The sequence below is a fragment of the Biomphalaria glabrata genome, chromosome 13, assembly GCF_947242115.1.
Source record: "Biomphalaria glabrata chromosome 13, xgBioGlab47.1, whole genome shotgun sequence".
Classification (NCBI taxonomy): domain Eukaryota; kingdom Metazoa; phylum Mollusca; class Gastropoda; family Planorbidae; genus Biomphalaria; species Biomphalaria glabrata.
In genome coordinates this window covers 25,440,065-25,459,987 of record NC_074723.1, presented here as the reverse complement: position 1 = coordinate 25,459,987, position 19,923 = coordinate 25,440,065, and the positions used below count along the sequence as shown (strand labels likewise).

At 34.5% G+C, this 19,923-nt stretch overlaps 1 protein-coding gene across 7 annotated transcripts in view; it reads right to left on the bottom strand.

The window, feature by feature from the left end:
- Window positions 1-15,255, bottom strand: part of LOC106074013 (high affinity cGMP-specific 3',5'-cyclic phosphodiesterase 9A-like) — a 132,361-nt gene extending 117,106 nt beyond the window's left edge. For 3 of the 7 annotated variants that reach the window (XM_056009096.1, XM_056009095.1, XM_056009100.1), the window contains exon 1: window positions 15,019-15,253. The gene's annotated coding sequence lies outside the window, so the exon portion shown is untranslated. Of the gene's footprint in view, window positions 1-15,018 lie in introns of all 7 variants that reach the window. The other 4 variants (XM_056009099.1, XM_056009098.1, XM_056009101.1 and 1 more) reach the window with 3 other exon arrangements.
- Between the last annotated feature and the right edge of the window lie 4,668 nt (window positions 15,256-19,923).

Genomic DNA, 19,923 nt, shown 5'->3' with positions numbered 1-19,923 from the left:
GGCAAGGTCCATTCCCCATACTCAGAAAGATAACAGATGTTGATTATGAGATAGACATACACAACAAAAAGAAAATCTATCACGTCAACATGTTACAAAAATATAACACAATAACTGAAGGTTCCACAAGCCCAGAACAAAATGAAAGAGCCATATCATGTCTTGCAGTCATACCAGAAGAAGATGAAAATGACACGTCTGAATTTGACGACATCAATATGCCACAAACAACTACCAAACAAACTGAATTTTGGCAAGACATCAAACTCAATTCAATGACACCGCAAAAGCAGAAAGAACTGACTACCATTCTCAAAGAAAATTCAGAAATATTCACAGATGTTCCAGGCAAAACGTCAATTGCGGAACACAATATAATACTTACTGATTCCAAGCCTACTAAAGCAAGACCTTATCCATTACCAGTACACTACAGAGACTTTCTTAAACAAGAAATTAATCAACTATTAGAGCAAGGAATCATTGAACATTCCAACTCTCCATATGCTGCACCAATAGTTCTTGTCAAACGAAAGCAAACGACAACTCCAAGAATGTGTGTCGACTTCAGACAGTTGAACAAAATAACCCAACTCGACTCATATCCTATGCCAAATCCTGAAGATCTTATGACCAAGTTTTCAGAGGCAAAGTTCTTCACCAAAATAGACCTGTCCAGAGGTTATTACCAAATACCAGTCAGACAAGAATGCAAACAGTTTACGGCATTCACCACAGCTTATGGGCTATTCCATTTCAACTTCATGCCATTTGGTCTAGTCAACGCCAGCAGCACCTTTAATAGAGCCATTCACAGCATACTAGGCAATCGCTCCGACACAGTGTCATATATAGATGACATTTGCATATTCCATAAGACATGGAACGAACATATCAAAGGGCTACAAGAAGTTTTCAGCATACTGAAACAACATGGTTTTACCATAAAGCCTAGTAAGGTAGAACTAGCCATGTCAGAAATATCCTTCCTGGGTTATAAAGTCAGCTACAATTCGCTGAGACCACAAGAGAACATTATTCAACGCATACTAGACATCAAAGTCCCCACCAGTAAAAAGCAAGTGAGAAGTATTTTGGGTCTGTGTAATTTCTACAGACATTTCATACCAGGTTACACAGCACTCATAGCTCCATTGATTGAACTCACTAAAAAAGGACAACCAACGAAGATTCCATGGTCTACAAAGCTACATACCACTATCGAGAACATTAAAGCTGAATTCTCAAGAGACACTATTCTCAAACTTCCGAATCCAGAGAAGCAATTTTACCTCGCCACAGATGCTTCATCTTCAGCTATAGGTGCATGCATAATGCAGAAATACCAAGACACTTCACAGGAATGCCAAGAGACTTTGCACCCAGTATTTTTCATCAGCAGGAGGTTGTCACCAGCTGAAACCAGATACTCAACCATCGAACGGGAATGTCTAGCCATTGTATGGGCCATTGCCAAGTTCTCCAGATATCTACTAGGTGCCCATTTCACACTCCTAACTGATCATGCACCACTAGCATTTCTAAACTCAAAGAAGTTAGCGAACAGTCGTTTAACTCGTTGGAGTCTACAACTTACAGACTACCAATTTGAGGTCAAGACAATTCCTGGACGTGAGAATGTCTTCGCTGACACACTTTCCAGATGTATTTAATTCTTAACATAATTGTATATATATTTTTCTTCCACATATTTTTTTCAACAGGTATTCTATATCAGATGTTTCATTTATTTTAGCACCAAGCAACCCACTGAGGAAGGTCACTCATTCAAGATACTTTTTAATTATGTTTCAGCATCTTTGCATATGACATGCATCAGACATTTTAATTTTTAAATCATGAGCATTTTATTTCAGGTATATTATTATTGCATATATCCTATTATGATAGTACAGATACATGACAGACAATTGGAATTTTTCATGTTGAGATTTATATCACATTGAGTATTATTTTCTCAGAAGATTGTCATGTACTATCACAATTATTTTTTTCCATGTACACATTTTCACAAATGAGTTATGTCATATTTTAATTTCATCATGAAGAGAAGTAACTCATTCAATCCAAGAATTATGCTTTGTACAACTTTTGATATTGTTCATGACAAGCATTGTCTCAATTTTCATAACCACTTGAATAGTGAGACAGGTATTCAAAGTCATCAATAATTTTATTCACTGCATTTACATATTTTTTATCTCCAAGTTGACTTTATTTTGTCATATGTTACCTCAACCATTTTTCTATAATTTCATATGGTATTTTGTGTATATTTAAATAATTTTAATACATACGAGCATTTTTATTACCATACAAATGCTAAATGGAGAGGGGGGTAATATGTCACAGATTACATTATAGAATTGTTTGTACATTTCACTTTTGAAAGTAATATAAGCCCTCGACATGAGTCTCGGGATTTAATCCTCAAATTTAGACACTTGACGTTCAAGTCAGGATTTACCCAAGGGACGTAATTAGTATGTTTGAAATCTATTGGTTGATTTGAATTTAAACAAAGACATTTTTGAAAAGAGTTAGCGCCAGAGAATTGGCGGTAGTAAGAAGGTAAAGTCAGTCGATAAAATAATGTTCTTGTAGCTAGTCACGTTTCTAGGAGCTCTGTTTGAAAAGCCTTTGTAATGTGTTCCATATTCATTGATTTGTAATTTGTACATAAACTGTACTTACGTTGTATTTAATAAAGTTCCAGAGTTTTATTTTATCAAAGAATCGTCAATTGTCATTCTAGATCGTCATTTTTGTTAACTATTGAATTCAAGTAAAATCCCCGGCATAACAACACATCGTAACATCGTGCATGTTGTTACATCTGGCACAAGTGTTGTTACACTCACCCTCTAGGTCCTATTCATTCAACAGATACCTCCTTCTTGCTCACCCTCTTGGTCCTATTCATTCAACAGATACCTCCTTCTCGCTCACCCTCTAGGTCCTATTCATTCAACAGATACCTCCTTCTTGCTCACCCTCTAGGTCCTATTCATTCAACAGATACCTCCTTCTTGCTCACCCTCTAGGTCCTATTCATTCAACAGATACCTCCTTCTTGCTCACCCTCTAGGTCCTATTCATTCAACAGATACCTCCTTCTTGCTCACCCTCTAGGTCCTATTCATTCAACAGATACCTCCTTCTTGCTCACCCTCTAGGTCCTATTCATTCAACAGATACCTCCTTCTTGCTCACCCTCTAGGTCCTATTCATTCAACAGATACCTCCTTCTTGCTCACCCTCTAGGTCCTATTCATTCAACAGATACCTCCTTCTTGCTCACCCTCTTGGTCCTATTCATTCAACAGATACCTCCTTCTTGCTCACCCTCTAGGTCCTATTCATTCAACAGATACCTCCTTCTTGCTCACCCTCTAGGTCCTATTCATTCAACAGATACCTCCTTCTTGCTCACCCTCTAGGTCCTATTCATTCAACAGATACCTCCTTCTTGCTCACCCTCTAGGTCCTATTCATTCAAGAGTTCATTAAGACGTTCAGTAACATTTTGCGCAACGTCTTCTTGGTCTAGATCTATAGCTGTATACTCTGACTCGAGAGTACATTGATACATATGCTTAACCAGGAGGGGAGGGCCATTTAGGGCGGGCTAGAAAACGTTCAATTTTTTTAAAATTCTTTTCTTATCATATCATACAGACGTTACTTCAAAAAAAGAAGATAGATTACGTCCTACGCGTCATGCATTTTGTCAAGCATATTTACCAATGACCTAAATTCTGCCAAGTCACTGGTTTTCCTGGCTAGCTCAGGCAACCCATTCCATGCTCTAATAGCGCTAGGGAAGAAAGAGCATTTGTACAAATTTGTCCTAGAATATCGAACGAGATATGGAACTCCATCTTTGTGTCTTTCTGAGTATTTTATTAAATTTTGTTTTTGTATTTGAAGATTATGGTTCAGTGTTTTATGCATAATTGCTACTTTACTTTTAAGTCTTCTATCCTGAAGGCTTTCTAAATTTAGTGATTTGACTAAAGGTGTTACTCTAGTCAAATGTGAATATTCGTTTGTTATGAATCTCACTGCTCTATTTTGTGTCTGTTCCAGTTTCTTAATGTTTTCTTGAGTTGAGGGGTCCCAAACAGAGGATGCATATTCTATTATTGGCCTAACCAAGGTTAAATAACATTTTAGTTTTATGTTCTTATTTGATTTATAGAAATTTCTTTTAATAAACCCTGATGCTTTGTTTGATTTTTTGATAGTTTCATCAATATGGGGATTCCATGACAATTTTTCATTTATTATAACACCTAGGTATTTGCGTTTTTAGTCTGTGTTACTGGTTTACCATGAATAAGATAAGTGGAATTAATTTGTTTTAGTATTTTTTGTTACTCTTAGTAACTGACATTTTTTCTGGGTGGAAAGACATGCTCCAAATTGATTCCCATTTCTGTAATTCATCTAATTCTCTTTGTAAAATATCTGTGTCTTGTGTTGTTCTTATTGTTCTATATATTATGCAATCGTCTGCAAATAATCTGACTTTTGTTCCTGAACTAATGCAATTTGGTAAATCATTTATGTAAATTTAAAATAGTAATGGACCTGAGACTGTTCCTTGAGGTACACCTGAGTTTACTGTTATTGGTGTTGATTTAGAGCCATTTATTATTACAGTTTGTTCTCTCCCTACCAGAAAATCTTTAATCCACTGATGCAATTGACCATCAATGCCAAAATATTTTAATTTTTTAAGCAAACTATGGTGGTGAACTTTGTCAAAAGCCTTGGAAAAATCTAGTAAGATAGCATCTAATTGCTCACTATCATCTAATATTCTAAACCTTTTTAAAAATCATCAATTAGTCCTATTATTTGTGTTTCACATTATCTTTTTTTCCTAAAGCCATTTTGGTATGGAGTAAGGACATTATGTTTGGTTTATGATGTTGCTACATATTATGTGTTCTAGGATATTACATGTGATGCTTTTTTTAAATGGGGGGGGGGGTGACATTATCTTCTTTCCAGTCCCTTGGTACTCTGCCTTGGTTAAGAGATGCCTGAAAAAGTATTTTGAACACTGGTGCTAGCTCATTGATTAGTTCTTTGAGTAATCTAGCTGGAATACCATCAGGTCCAGATGCTTTATTCGGCTTGATGTTGGCTAATAGTTTTTGGATTCCCTTTTCTTGTACTTCTATATCTTCTATGTTGTCCACTTGGTTCAAATTAAGTAATATGTCTTTGTCTCCTGGGGCTGAGAATGCTGATGCAAAGTATTTTTAGGATGTTAGCTTTAATTTCATTATCATTATGTGTTGAGTTGTCTTCTCCTTTTAATGGCGCTACGCCTGTTGTTTCCATTTTCTTAGACTTAATGTATGACCAAAGGTTTTTGTTGTTATCTTACGATATGACATTGCTTATGTATTCAGTCTGCAGCTGTCTGCTTACTTTTTGGGTTAGATGTTTCTTTTTTATTTAACTTTTTATAAACTCTTTCTGCCTTAGTTTCATTAAATTTTCTATATAGGTTTTCCTTCTGTTTACAAAGCTTCTTTAATCTATTATTAAAATAGCATTTATTTATTTTGTGTAGTGTGTATTGAGTTGGTATATGATTTTCTAAAATGTTTTTAAGATAGTTTTTAATGAAATTCCATAGGTCATCGACTGGTTGGTTAATGTCTTTTTCTGATAAGAATGTTTGTTGAAAGTTTAATGTAGCTTGGTGTAGTTGTGTTAGGTTGCATTTGTTCCAGAGTAAGATTTTTCTTCTGGGTTTTGTATTGGTTACTGCTTTTATCTGACTGTGTATTTTAATGATATCATGGTCTGATAGACCAGGGATAATATCATAATCTACTACTAATCCAGGTCTGTTGGTTAAGAAGAGATCTTATGTGTTGTTTAATCTAGTTGGCTTTTTAATGATTTGATCTAAACTTAGGTTGTGTAAAGTTTCTATGGAAAGCTCATTTATGTCCTTAAGGTTTTGGTGTTTATCTATGGTAAGTGTTTTCCAATTTATATCAGGTAGGTTGAAATTATCCAATAGGATAATTTTAATAAAAATCAACTTGCCCCTCCCTACGTTCATTATGTCTATTACACAAGATACCAACAAGAAATATTTGCACTTTGAGATTTGTGGTTCCTACCTACAAACATTGAGACGGACATCAACACACTTATAAAATTTCGTCAACATTTTCCAAGTCATTTATTTTTTTTATTTAATTTTAAACAAAAGTTATAAGCTCAATGAACCTGTTTGGCTAATAAGAGTAAACTATTGGCTCTTACGAAACAGTCACAAGTTGTTGTTTTTTTTAAAGTATTTTATTTGTCTATATTTTATTTGTCTTAAGTTACTTGTATAGCTTTTTTAAAAAAATTCTTTAATGCTATTTGCGTTAGCTTAGAAATTTGATTCTACAATGCTGAAAAGGTAAAAAAAAAATATTATATGGTTTATTACAATAATTTGCTTATCAATTTTGTCGATACTCTGTCTACACCAAAACACTAGCTATTGTATATTTAGATACGGGATAAAACATTTGTATTCAGCCTTCCACCATGGACTGGAACAATAAGACAACAACAACAACAAAGATTCGGGAATGTTGACCTTAATATGCAGTTCTAGTCAAGGGAAGAACTACAGCACATACTAAGGAACAAGTGGCTACAAAATCTATTAGAAAGTAAGAGAAATAGAGTCGAATGAGTCTGATACTTTATTTACAATAGTTTGCAACAGTCGATTCTGTAACTGAAAACCAATACTCCATGTGGGGGGTGCTATATGATACACCTATCAGATCGTTTTGTTATCCAGTAGCCAGCCAATAACAAAGAGTTAATTGTTCCACCCTATCAAAGACTGTTCCTACTTCATTTCCAATAGATAATTCTTTCTGGAAAACTAGAGGAACTATAGTAATAACGTGTGTACAGCTTTCAAACGATAGTTTTCGTAACCCTAACCCTAACAGACAAACGGATGTCGGTCAACATATATGTTATTAATTCATTCGAGAAACAAGAAATCACACAAATGTTAGTGTTTTTAAAAAATCCTATACCATAGCATAATGTTAGTCTTCAATGCCGAGTCTTTCTGGACGTAAACTTTCTACAGTAGGGATCGAAGTAGAAACTAATCAAGGCTTGAGCACTAAGTAGATTATAATCATGCAATAGAACAGTGGGTCTCAAACTGTGGTCCGCGAACCCCCTAGACCGTATGGAGGTTCGCAGAAAAATTGAAATTCTATACAAATAAAATAACTTATTCGCTAAAAGCCAGTTTATCCAATCGGATAATTTTAATACAAATCCACTTGCCCCTCCCTATGTTTAATATGTCTATTACACAAGATACCAACAAGAAATATTTGCTCTTTGAGATTTGTGGTTCCTACCTACAAACATTGAGATGGACATCAACACACTTATAAAATCTCGTCAACATTTTCCAAGTCATTGATTTTTTGTTATTTAATTTTAAACAAAAGTTATAAGCTCAATCAACCTGATTAGGATATTGTTCATCATTTGGGGGTCCGGGGGGGGTTGACCTCTTTGGATGGTCCTGCATTTGGCGTAATATTTAATATAAAAAACACTCATTTTGGGCCCCCCTCAAATAGGGGCCAGGGGAGATTTTCTAATTATCCCTCCCCCTCCCCCATCCAAGCTACACCACTGATCTCAACTCTCATTTAACTATTTTGTTTTACATTTGTAACTTTTGTTCTAAGCATTTATTTAGCTTTTTTTACGTATAGATACGTTTGCAAGTTTTGACTCTAACATGGGAATAGTCAAGTAAATATATGCTGAAGTCTACAAAATGTTCCAGCATTTTAATCCCTCTTTACGCCTAATCTAAGGTCTATGAATAGCAATCTTCTTTCTAGAACAGTGAAAGCCCATAATGTAGTGTCTGGGTAAACATAATTTACCATTTTGTCATAACATGAGTGCAATAATATTTGTTGCTAAAGTTAGTAAAGTTAGTAAAGATAGATAGATAGATAGATAGATAGATAGATAGATAGATAGATAGATAGATAGATAGATAGATAGATAGATAGATAGATAGATAGATAGATAGATAGATAGATAGATAGATAGATAGATAGATAGATAGATAGATAGATAGATAGATAGATAGATAGATAGATAGATAGATAGATAGATAGATAGATAGATAGATAGATAGATAGATAGATAGATAGATAGATAGATAGATAGATAGATAGATAGATAGATAGATAGATAGATAGATAGATAGATAGATAGATAGATAGATAGATAGATAGATAGATAGATAGATAGATAGATAGATAGATAGATAGATAGAGATAAATTGAAAACAACAAATGAAGACAAGCTCATGTTAAATAGCTTTTATAGCCTAAGCATTCTTGAAGTAACTGTAACATTCATACATCAGACTTTAGAAGAATGCAGTTTTGAGAATGTTTACAATGCCTGGTAACGCCTCTGCTATAGAAAGGTCAAATAAAATGATATGATTCTGTTTCAGTTCGAATGTCAATATAATTATGAAACAAGAACAACTGTAGGGTTTGAAGAGCTCAGAAACCTGTCGATAGTGAAAGTATTCAAAACACAAGTAACGTGAAACAGACTATTTGAACCCTCATTGATACATGTCAGATTTATTGTATATACTCAATTAAATATTGATATATCTTTCCTTTTTTTTCCCTTTTAATTAGTATAAGCAAGACTCCCTAACCAGTTTAGCTAACTTTTAATTAGTATTAGCACGACTCACTAACCAGTTTAGATAACCTTTAATTAGTATTAGCACGACTCACTAACCAGTTTAGATAACCTTTAATTAGTATTAGCACGACTCACTAACCAGTTTAGATAACCTTTAATTAGTATTAGCACGACTCACTAACCAGTTTAGATAACCTTTAATTAGTATTAGCACGACTCACTAACCAGTTTAGATAACCTTTAATTAGTATTAGCACGACTGACTAACCAGTTTAGATAACCTTTAATTAGTATTAGCACGACTGACTAACCAGTTTAGATAACCTTTAATTAGTATTAGCACGACTGACTAACCAGTTTAGATAACATTTAATTAGTATTAGCACGACTGACTAACCAGTTTAGATAACCTTTAATTAGTATTAGCACGACTCACTAACCAGTTTAGATAACCTTTAATTAGTATTAGCACGACTCACTAACCAGTTTAGATAACCTTTAATTAGTATTAGCACGACTCACTAACCAGTTTAGATAACCTTTAATTAGTATTAGCACGACTCACTAACCAGTTTAGATAACCTTTAATTAGTATTAGCACGACTCACTAACCAGTTTAGATAACCTTTAATTAGTATTAGCACGACTCACTAACCAGTTTAGATAACCTTTAATTAGTATTAGCACGACTGACTAACCAGTTTAGATAACCTTTAATTAGTATTAGCACGACTGACTAACCAGTTTAGATAACCTTTAATTAGTATTAGCACGACTGACTAACCAGTTTAGATAACATTTAATTAGTATTAGCACGACTGACTAACCAGTTTAGATAACCTTTAATTAGTATTAGCACGACTCACTAACCAGTTTAGATAACCTTTAATTAGTATTAGCACGACTGACTAACCAGTTTAGATAACCTTTAATTAGTATTAGCACGACTGACTAACCAGTTTAGATAACCTTTAGTTAGTATTAGCACGACTCACTAACCAGTTTAGATAACCTTTAATTAGTATTAGCACGACTCACTAACCAGTTTAGATAACCTTTAATTAGTATTAGCACGACTCACTAACCAGTTTAGATAACATTTAATTAGTATTAGCACGACTGACTAACCAGTTTAGATAACCTTTAATTATTATTAGCACGACTGACTAACCAGTTTAGATAACCTTTAATTATTATTAGCAAGACTCACTAACCAGTTTAGATAACCTTTAATTATTATTAGCAAGACTCACTAACCAGTTTAGATAACCTTTAATTAGTATTAGCACGACTATCTAACCAGTTTAGATAACATTTAATTAGTATTGGCACGACTATCTAACCAGTTAAGCTAACCTTTAATTAGTATTAGCACGACTATCTAACCAGTTTAGATAACCTTTAATTAGTATTAGCACGACTCACTAACCAGTTTAGATAACATTTAATTAGTATTAGCACGACTCACTAACCAGTTTAGATAACATTTAATTAGTATTAGCACGACTCACTAACCAGTTTAGATAACCTTTAATTAGTATTAGCACGACTATCTAACCAGTTAAGCTAACCTTTAATTAGTATTGGCAAGACTCACTAACCAGTTTAGATAACCTTTAATTAGTATTAGCACGACTCACTAACCAGTTTAGATAACCTTTAATTAGTATTAGCACGACTCTCTAACCTGCTTGGCTAACCTGCCATTTGGGGCGTGGTGGCCGAGTGATACAAACATTTGGCTTCTGAACCGTTGGGTGAGTTCGAATCCTGGTGAAGCCTGGAATTATTTTTCGGACGCCCAAATGTGTAGCCAACTCTAATGGGTACCTGGCATACGTTAGGGGAAGTAAAGGTGGTTGGTTGTTGTGGTGGCCACATGACACCATAGTTAACCGTCAATAGTGTAAAGATAACTATGACTCCGTAGTCAGAGTCAGTTGTGCAAATATCTACTGATCGAAGTGAGACACTTTGAGAGGTATAACATTAAACAAAATAGTACATTAAATACAAGCAAATATACTTAAACAAGCAGCATGTAGAAATCAAAGCAAAATAGAAAGTACACTTCCACAGTCAAGGAATTAATCAATAGATATTTTAAACAGCTATAGAATTATTTTTTTTTATTTTTGTTTTTACTTTTCGGAAAAAACAAGTCTAACTGTAGATGTGGAAGACCAATCTCTGTGGAGACAGTATGCACCGAACGACGCGGAAGGACCTAAGTCTCTAAGTAACTCTAAACTATTAGGTTGTATCTTTTTGTTGTTGTTGTTTTTATCTCATAAAACAAAGTCACGTCACGGAGACTTGGCAGTCCACACATTCAAAACTAAATCATAAGGCTTCATTGTCGATATTCAAAACGCTAACTGTCAATATCCCTGTAAAGGAAATGTATGTTCAATATTATATTTTATTACGGAATTTTATTATTTCAGTGAAAAAGTGTGTTCTTAAGAAAAAAAATTAATTGCAATGCTTTAATAACTAAATACTAGATCTTTGTCTTAGGTCTTAGAGGAAAAGACCTTGATAATCGTACCTAGACACGCAAGAAATCATTACAGTCTTTGCTGCCTCGAAAAAAAAAAGATAGGTGCCGGTACTTAGTTAGGATAGCCTAACTTTTAACTACTAATAAATTAATAATAAACGTTAAAATACAAGAAAAGTAATAATTTTTCCCCATATTAAAAAGGTGCCGGTACGCCGTACCGGTGCGTACCGTCACAAAAAAAAAAGCTCTGGATCTAAGCAATCTGGGAAAAAAAAGAAATAGATCCATCTGTTTGAAACTATTAGTGCTTCGACCGCGTCTAAAAGGAAGCGGAAATGAAAACATGACGTAGTGCAACTAAACAATAAGTTGTCTCAGAGAAAACGAAAGAAAATATGCTTTAAAAAATACGGAAGTGTTATTTTTGTGCTTCCTATTTATGCTTTATATATAGATTGCGGCTTTTAGGGGATATACCAAAAATAAAATACAAGGGTTTAAAAGAAAAATAGGGTTTTTTCGTAAATTCTAGCGTTCTGGTAGCGAATCTGTCAAAACCGTGTCTTGGCAAGCACATGTTGTGAAAGGAACTTGTGTGCGAAATTTCATGCAAATCCCTTTGCTAGTTGAAGAGATCTCTTGGTATATAAATCAATAAGTTAAATTGTTGTTTTTTTTTTTGTTGTTGTGTTTTTTTTTGTTGTCTTTTTTGTTTTCAATAAGCTCAGTTTATTAAACAGAATGTTAATAGGCTAGAAAATATAGTTATTTTTCCCATGTAGAGAGAGCTACACAAATGTAATGTAAACCACGTAGTTCTTCAATGTTTCCTCATTTTCATCTTCTCTATTACATTATAGTTTCTGTATTATATAAAATAAATGAACTCTTTTAAGTCAATATAAAACACAAGTAATTAGATCTATAATGTTTTAATACGTATGGTGTAAACGTATAGCAAGTGTGGGGCTTTAAAAACATCTGAATAAAACAAAATGGAATTGCGACACAAATATTATCCACAGACTACGCCCGTTGATTTGGCCCCAGGCTATATATTGTCTATATTTTTCTTACTTATAACTTGGACCGTGCAGTAAATTCGAGTATCAATTTTCTCTCCCCCCCCCCAACCTCTCCACAAAAAGTCTTCCTAACACTATCTGACTGTACTTCTGCTTTTCAGTTGTTGTTTTTTATATTTGATAGGCTCTATGTTAGTTTTGGGCTGGTCCTTTTTTACTTGTATACATCTTTTAATTGTATAATCTGTTGAATCTAATAGACACTGCTCGCTTACAGACAATCTCTGACATCGACTTTAAGCTCTTCATCAAAATATTTCAAAAGCTCTCTGATGCTTTTTAGCATGAGCTTTTTTTTTGTAAATAATGCATCCTGGGCATTGAACGCTTACATAATATTTTGACCTAACACCCCCATCCCATTCTAACTCTCCTCTAACATAAGTTTGTCCCATGATTTCTAGTTCGCTACGTTGAATTAGAACGGCTCGCTTATATTGACCTCCTCGACCCAAACACACACACACAAGCACACACACAAGCACGTGCTTCTGGACTGAGAAGTCTAATTTCACTTTTTTAGCTGTTCCGCCACCACCTGTAAAACAAATAATTTTATAAACAATCGCTGACTTCCAGTTCTTCATTGAATATTGAAGGCATCGTATCGCTCTCTCACTCAAGAATTCTATTCTTTTTTTTCCTTCATTTTCAACACACAAAATAATAAAGTTATACCTATATTTTTTAAAATACAATTTTACACACACAAAAAAAAATACGTATTCAGTCAATGTTACATTCACGTGAAAAAAAAGTATATTTTATACAATGTCTCAAAAATCAAGTTTCGCGCCAAGGAGAAATGTACCACAAAACAAGAAAAACATTTTAAAATACTTTAAAAAAAAAAAAAGAAGCTTTTACGAAGTGTAATTGTACCAATGAGTTTGTGCGATTAATAATTTTTTACCAATGGTTGTTGTTTAGTGCTATTTTGTACTTTAAGCTTTCTCACTACGCTATGATCCTATCACTTATCTGGACCAGTTGAGAAAATTAGGGGGGGGGGGAGAAAGAAGGGCGTATCTGAGTGGATTTTACCGTCATTGTTTTTTAAAAGGATTTACGCACACACACACACAAAAGGGGGGGGGGGACAACCTGAATTCGAACTCGTGGCTCACGCCTCCTCAGGCCAACGTGCTTACCACTCTGCTAGTGGCGACCTATAAAGGTCGTGTACAAACATTTTACCAGGCAGACAGACAGACAGAGTAGATATAAGCTTTGTAAAAAAAAGTTTAAATAGTGCTTAAAAATGGAAGATAAGTTAATCTTGAACTTTTAGGTATGTCGGTTTTAAAACCATATTAGGTCTAAATAGCGAATAAAAAAAATTGTTTTCAACCAAAAAAAAAAGGTGTTGTTATAGGTACACAGAAAGTAGTAACTGGTTAATTTTTTTTTTCGTAAACAGCATGTGGTAAAATTAGTGATATGTCGAATTGTCGATACATGAATGCTTCAGAGACCTTAGGAATATAATGTAGATAAACAAAAATTAAATGTGTCTTCTGGAAAGCTACAGTACAAATCAAGAGAGATCTATATAGCTCGAGATCACCAAATAAATCTACTACTGAAAAAAAAAGGGGGGAGGGGTATGTGTAAGAACTGTTCCAACACAAAACATACTTGTCAAGATGTGAATTGTTGGAATGTACAGGCATGCAAGCAGTTCGCGACTTAGGCACCAGAACATTGTATTTATACATTCACTCTTGGATTAGGTCCTACCTAAGTAGTAAAATTAGTTACACTAATACACACATAGTAATTAAGCAACTAATCACAAAGCAAATTAGCTTTAATTTAAATACAGTCAAGCTGAAAGGTTACGTAGGTTTATTTGATCTATGTTTGTTATATATGATACTTTATAAAAAAAAAATAAGGTATAGATGTAGATTATTCTAGATCTGCTAATTATAGTAAATATGTCGAGAGATTGATATACGACGGTCTAGTAATAAAATAGTAACCAGGTCTCTATAAGATCTATAGAGCTTCAGTTACAGATCATATGTTGATTTGCTGTTTGGTATTTCTGTAGCTAGTGGTTTTTCTACAGGCTAGGGTAGCTAGCCCTACTATACAATTACTCGAGGACGATCCACAAAAAAAAAAAAAAAAAGATTTGTTATCACAAATTGGTCTGTTCAATTTCTAAGTGTCTAAGTGATAAAGAAACTTTGATCAAGCCTGTTTCTTGCAGTCTAAACGAAGACCAAATCTAGCTCTAGATCTATCAGCCTGAGATAACATGTCATAAATCACAAAACTATTATCAGCTTCAAGGCTCTTAGAGCTGGAGCAACAAGTGGCATTGAAACATGAAAGAGAAAATCTCGTCTGCTGTTTAGGCTATCATCTAAATACACCATTCTAGCCTTACAAGCCTAACAAGGTGCCAGGAGAACACAACCAGTGTTATCAAACTACTAGGCATGTTGTGTGGAGGTCATCGTTGTCTTTCACATAGCTAGATGTAGATCTAGATTCTAACAGAACCCTGCATTTTCCTTCACCCTTTTAAAATATATTCTGTATAGAGTTACTTTCATACTAAGCAATTCCTCGATAGATCTAAATAATTATTTTATATTAGTTTCAAGTGCACTTATACATTTATCCTAGACTACTTACATGTGACTCCTTACATTAATTTCCTTGAACAGAAACGAACATTATTCATCAGTACCGAAACCTTAAATCCATTAAATATCTCGCATACACCTTGTATATCGCCTCACTTCTGCTAGCTTGTACACAGCTGCCACATCTACACACGCGCACTGCCTGACAGCTACACACATACAGTACCCCGTCACAACACTGCCACCGACATTTCAACGCGAGCCTGTGCGATACTTTCTTGGGCATTGGTGAACGTAGGAAGCCGAGGTCACAGACTTGGGAAAGAAAGCGCGGGGAAACCTAGTGTGAAAACTTGTCTGTCGGTGCCAAAGCCCGTTAATCTTGTCTCGGGAATAAATTGCTTTAGTAAAATTAAATGGGCCAACATCTGAATAATCCTCACTCACAGACTTACAAATATTGTTTTTCTTTTGCAACATATTAAATCACTTGCACTAAAAGTAGACAACTTATATTAATTTTAAATATAAAATATTGACTTAGTTCAAGTATCAGGGGCGAATTTAAGGGAGGGCAGTCGGGGCTTACAGACCAGAGTATCCGCTTAAAGCGTGCTCCTTATCTCGTTACATACTCCAGATTGACTGCATTGCGTAAAACCCTAAAAGTCAACATTTTTTGTTACTAAAATATGCATACTAAATATTTTTTTAAACGAAGGAAAATTTAATTTAATTTACAAGCCATGGGCGTAGCAAGGAATTTTTTTCGGAGTGGGGGTTGGGGGGGATTTTTTCTCCCCCCCCCCCACGCCTCCCCCCTTCGCGAAAAAAAAATGTATAAATAAATATATATGTATATGTGTGTGTGTGTACATAATTAATCTTTATTACATTCTGACCCTTCATTCTTTTGGATGACGTTTATTGTGCCCTAGAATATGTTCTTCCTGGAGTTAGTGGAAACATTGCAAACTCCCCGCCGTTGCAAGCAAAGGGGTCTGGGGGGAGCACAGGGAACTCCCCCAGCCCCCAATTTTTTATTTTTTTTTACATTTGTATTGTTAACTTATGTAAGTTCTATTATACTAAGTACAATATTTTCTCACAAAAAATATTTACTTTTTTTGAAGAGAAAAAATCAATTTAGTATACATATAAGTTGGACAAACAACAAGTAATAAATAGTTTTTCATATTATCGCGTGAACTGTAGTGCTGCACACATTCATTAAATAGTGATGCCCAACCTAATTCGACCTGCGGGCCATTTTCGTTTCCGACACTCGTGTCGCGGGCCACATGACCGAAAATGTACAAAAAACGAAATGAAATTGACCTGAAAATTGGATATTTGAAATTGATCTTTGTTTTTACGCGTTGGAAAATGGCTTCACATCAATTATCATTGTAGCTATTTTACCACTGTTTCCACATTGTTTCTTTTTGGTAAATATTCCCATGGATCCTCCAATTTCTATGCGTAGTTTAGCAATCTTTTATTCGCGGCTCAAAGCAAGTTTAGCGTCATATTTGTTTCATAATGCCGTTTATGTCTTCACTTTTTTTTTTTAAACAGCCAAACTTTCTTTACAAATCAAATATTTTGGATTATTATTATGTTTCACACACAAAAAAAAAGTAAAGATACGTTCAATTTTCCTGTTAGGTTGTACATTCGAAGTCCACTTGTACTTTCTTCGGCTTTCATTTTTCAGAAACGTACACATATTAAAGGTCATGGTACCGATCCATTAGAGAAAAAGAGAGGGCTCAACGTAGGCAAAGATACATTTTTTCAATCTTTTTTTTTTTGGAAAGGGGGGGGGGGGGATTTTCTACACTTGTGCCGACGGTTCGGCGGGCCGGATGAAACCACGTTGCAGGCCGGATCTGGCCCGCGGTGCGTATTTTGGGTATCACTGCTAAAGAACACTTAACCAAATGAATTTTTCTTTTTTTTTACGGAATTGTTTTTTTCTTAAAGGAATAAGACATTGACCCTTTACAAAACAATTAGAGTAATTAGATATTCATTATAAGTCATCAGTTAGGCCAGGTTCACATCTAACTTCACATTCACTTTCACCTTTCCTTTGGTCTGCTGGTCTGTCATTTGTCTTTGATAGAATTTCATTCTGATAATATTGAAACCTGCCTTTTGACCTGCCTGGGTGGACCAGCTGATTTTTAGTGACGACGTTCGTTTCGGTTGGCTCGGCATTTATATTCCTTACCTTAATTTCGTCCGTCAGTTCACTATCGTTATGTCAACGTTTGTCTTCAACAGAAAAGTTCACTAGTGTTAGAGTAGTCTACTACAGTAGTCCTTTAGTCACCATCCAAACATTTGTTATCGTATCGTTTGTCATATGGCACGTATTGTTATTGGTAGCTGTTGGGACTGGTGCTTCCTTTCACTGGTAGAGATTTCCAAGGGGACACGAAATGTCAGCATCGAAGACAACATAATATATATATATATATATATAGTGAGAGAGAGAGAGAGAGAGAAAGAGAAGTCATAGATAGATAAACTTATCCATACTTCTTTTTTTTAATCCAGCTCTTCCTTACCATTCTAGTATCACTTTTCTCTCTGTCTCTGTTATTTGGCACATCCTGTGATATGAGCTCTGGATTGTCGTCTTCATGGGTCCGGGTTCGAGGCCTATTCCTAGGGAGGTTTTGGCAAGGCTGTAATAATGTTCAATTCAGAACTTATGTAAAACAATTTTAGGTCATTTGGTTCTCAGTAATTATTCAAAGACTATTGTTAATGACGGTTGTTGACTTCTATTTATAGCAGCAGATTGCTAGGAAATAGCTAAACCGATGTAAGGGTGTAATATAGAACTTGAAATAACTTGAATAAACTTCTTTTGTAAACAAAACGAAATATAATTTTTATAACAATACAAGTCGACCGGCGGCGTAGCATACGCAGCTATTTTGCAGGGCCGACCTTAGGCCACTGCAACATGTGCGACCGCAGGGGGCCCCGCACTTTTATTGGACCCGCGCTAATTTTAGGTGTATAAATTATTAAATTAAACCATTTTATAACTTATAACAGATTTCCCGCGGTCTCCTGTCGATTTAACAGGATGTCCTGGAAATCTCCTGAAATTGCAAAATATACGAAAAGTCCTAAAAATATCCAGAAATTATTAAAATCTTTTGAAAACTCATACAAATCTCCTGAAATATATAGACAAAAATTGTCATTTTGGGATGTCATTCAATATGGAAAACGCCAATCCTACGCGCGATTAAAAAAAAAAACAAAAAAAAACTCCATTATGCAATGCTCTCAATTGTGGAATCTAGTGAAAGAAGCTTCTCGCGCCTCAAAGTAATGAAGAATTTCTCTAGATCAACAATTCTCGTAGATAGATTAAAACATTTGGTAATTCTTGCTATTGAGCGTGATCTATGTAGGAAATAGAATTTTTATGATAGACTGTATGACTTCGCTAAGCGCAAGGCTCGTAAAGTAATTCTGTACGTAGTAAAGAATGAATAAAATGCATAGACGAATTTATTTTCTAATACAAACTCTTAATTTTCGTACCCCTACCCAAACTTGGTCCCGCGTAATCCGTTTCGCATAGGGCTCTATAATGGTTAAGTCCGGCCCTGCTATTCAGTGACGGATGAATACTACTCCCCCCCCCCTGTTTTTTTTTTCGCCTCCTAAACTACCTATGATAACTCCCTCCGTCCGACTAGCAAAAATAAAAGTGATCTTTCCATGGTGTCCAAAGTCTTGAGCGTGCTCTGTCGCCTCGATAGTTACTACAGAGTAGATTACTTGTCTCCCCCCCCCCTTTTTTTTTAACGTGAGGTAGAAATATATATATATATATATAAGAGTGATATTTCTTGGTTACAACGGTCCGGCCCTGCTATTTTGTGACTACGTGTTCTCTCCCCACCCCCCTCTTGTTTTCTCGTGAAATATCCGCTGAAATAAGAGAGTGATCTTTCCTTTACTACTTCTTCTCGTTTAAATATATATATATATATATAGAGAGAGAGAGAGAGAGAGAGAGAGAGAGAGAGAGAGAGACAAATTCAACTTGAAATGAAATAAACTGATATTTAAATCAACTCGCTCTAAAGAACACGTCCTTACACTTTCGCTTCTTTGGTTTGTTTCTTGTTCATAACATAGATTATGACAGAGACACTTATCTTGCATCATTGTACAAGACTAACAATTAATGCTCCCTTTCTTCGTCATCACCTTGGAAACAAACACACAGTCCATAATATCTCCACATCGTTTCTTTAAAAAAATGTTTGAAACATTTTACTTCAATGAAACATACGGAATATTTTAACCTCAATATGTTGAAAAATATATTTACACGATCATGAGTTGCTTAGTAGAAAAATTCATAAACAAAGAATTATATTTTAATACTAAACAAATATAGAACACACTACCTCAAGTAGACAATATAAAACTTCAATTATTATTTGCTAAATCAATATCTATACATTTCTTGAAAATGTTTATAATCATTATACAAAAAAATCCATGATAACAAAACATATCAATGATCAAGTAAAAAACAACTAAGAATTTTTTGACAAACCAATGCAATTATGCAAATTACAAATTAGCATAATCTAATGTATCATAAAATGCTATCTATAATCAATTATCATATGAAGAAAAACAAATTACAGGATTTGGTAATGTCAGAAAAATACCCAAATTTGTACTAATGAAAATAGTTTACTAATTATAAAACTTTATTACGTACTTTACAACAAAAACATAACAAGTAATGCATTCTAGCCTTTTATTATACTCGGATATTATTGAATGATATCTTCTATTAATAGCTTACTTGTTAATCTTTGTGAAATAGGAAGCTATTCTCTATCATATTTGTACATTAGGTTCTGACTTGGCTCTGAGCTTATTTCCGAATTATTCATAT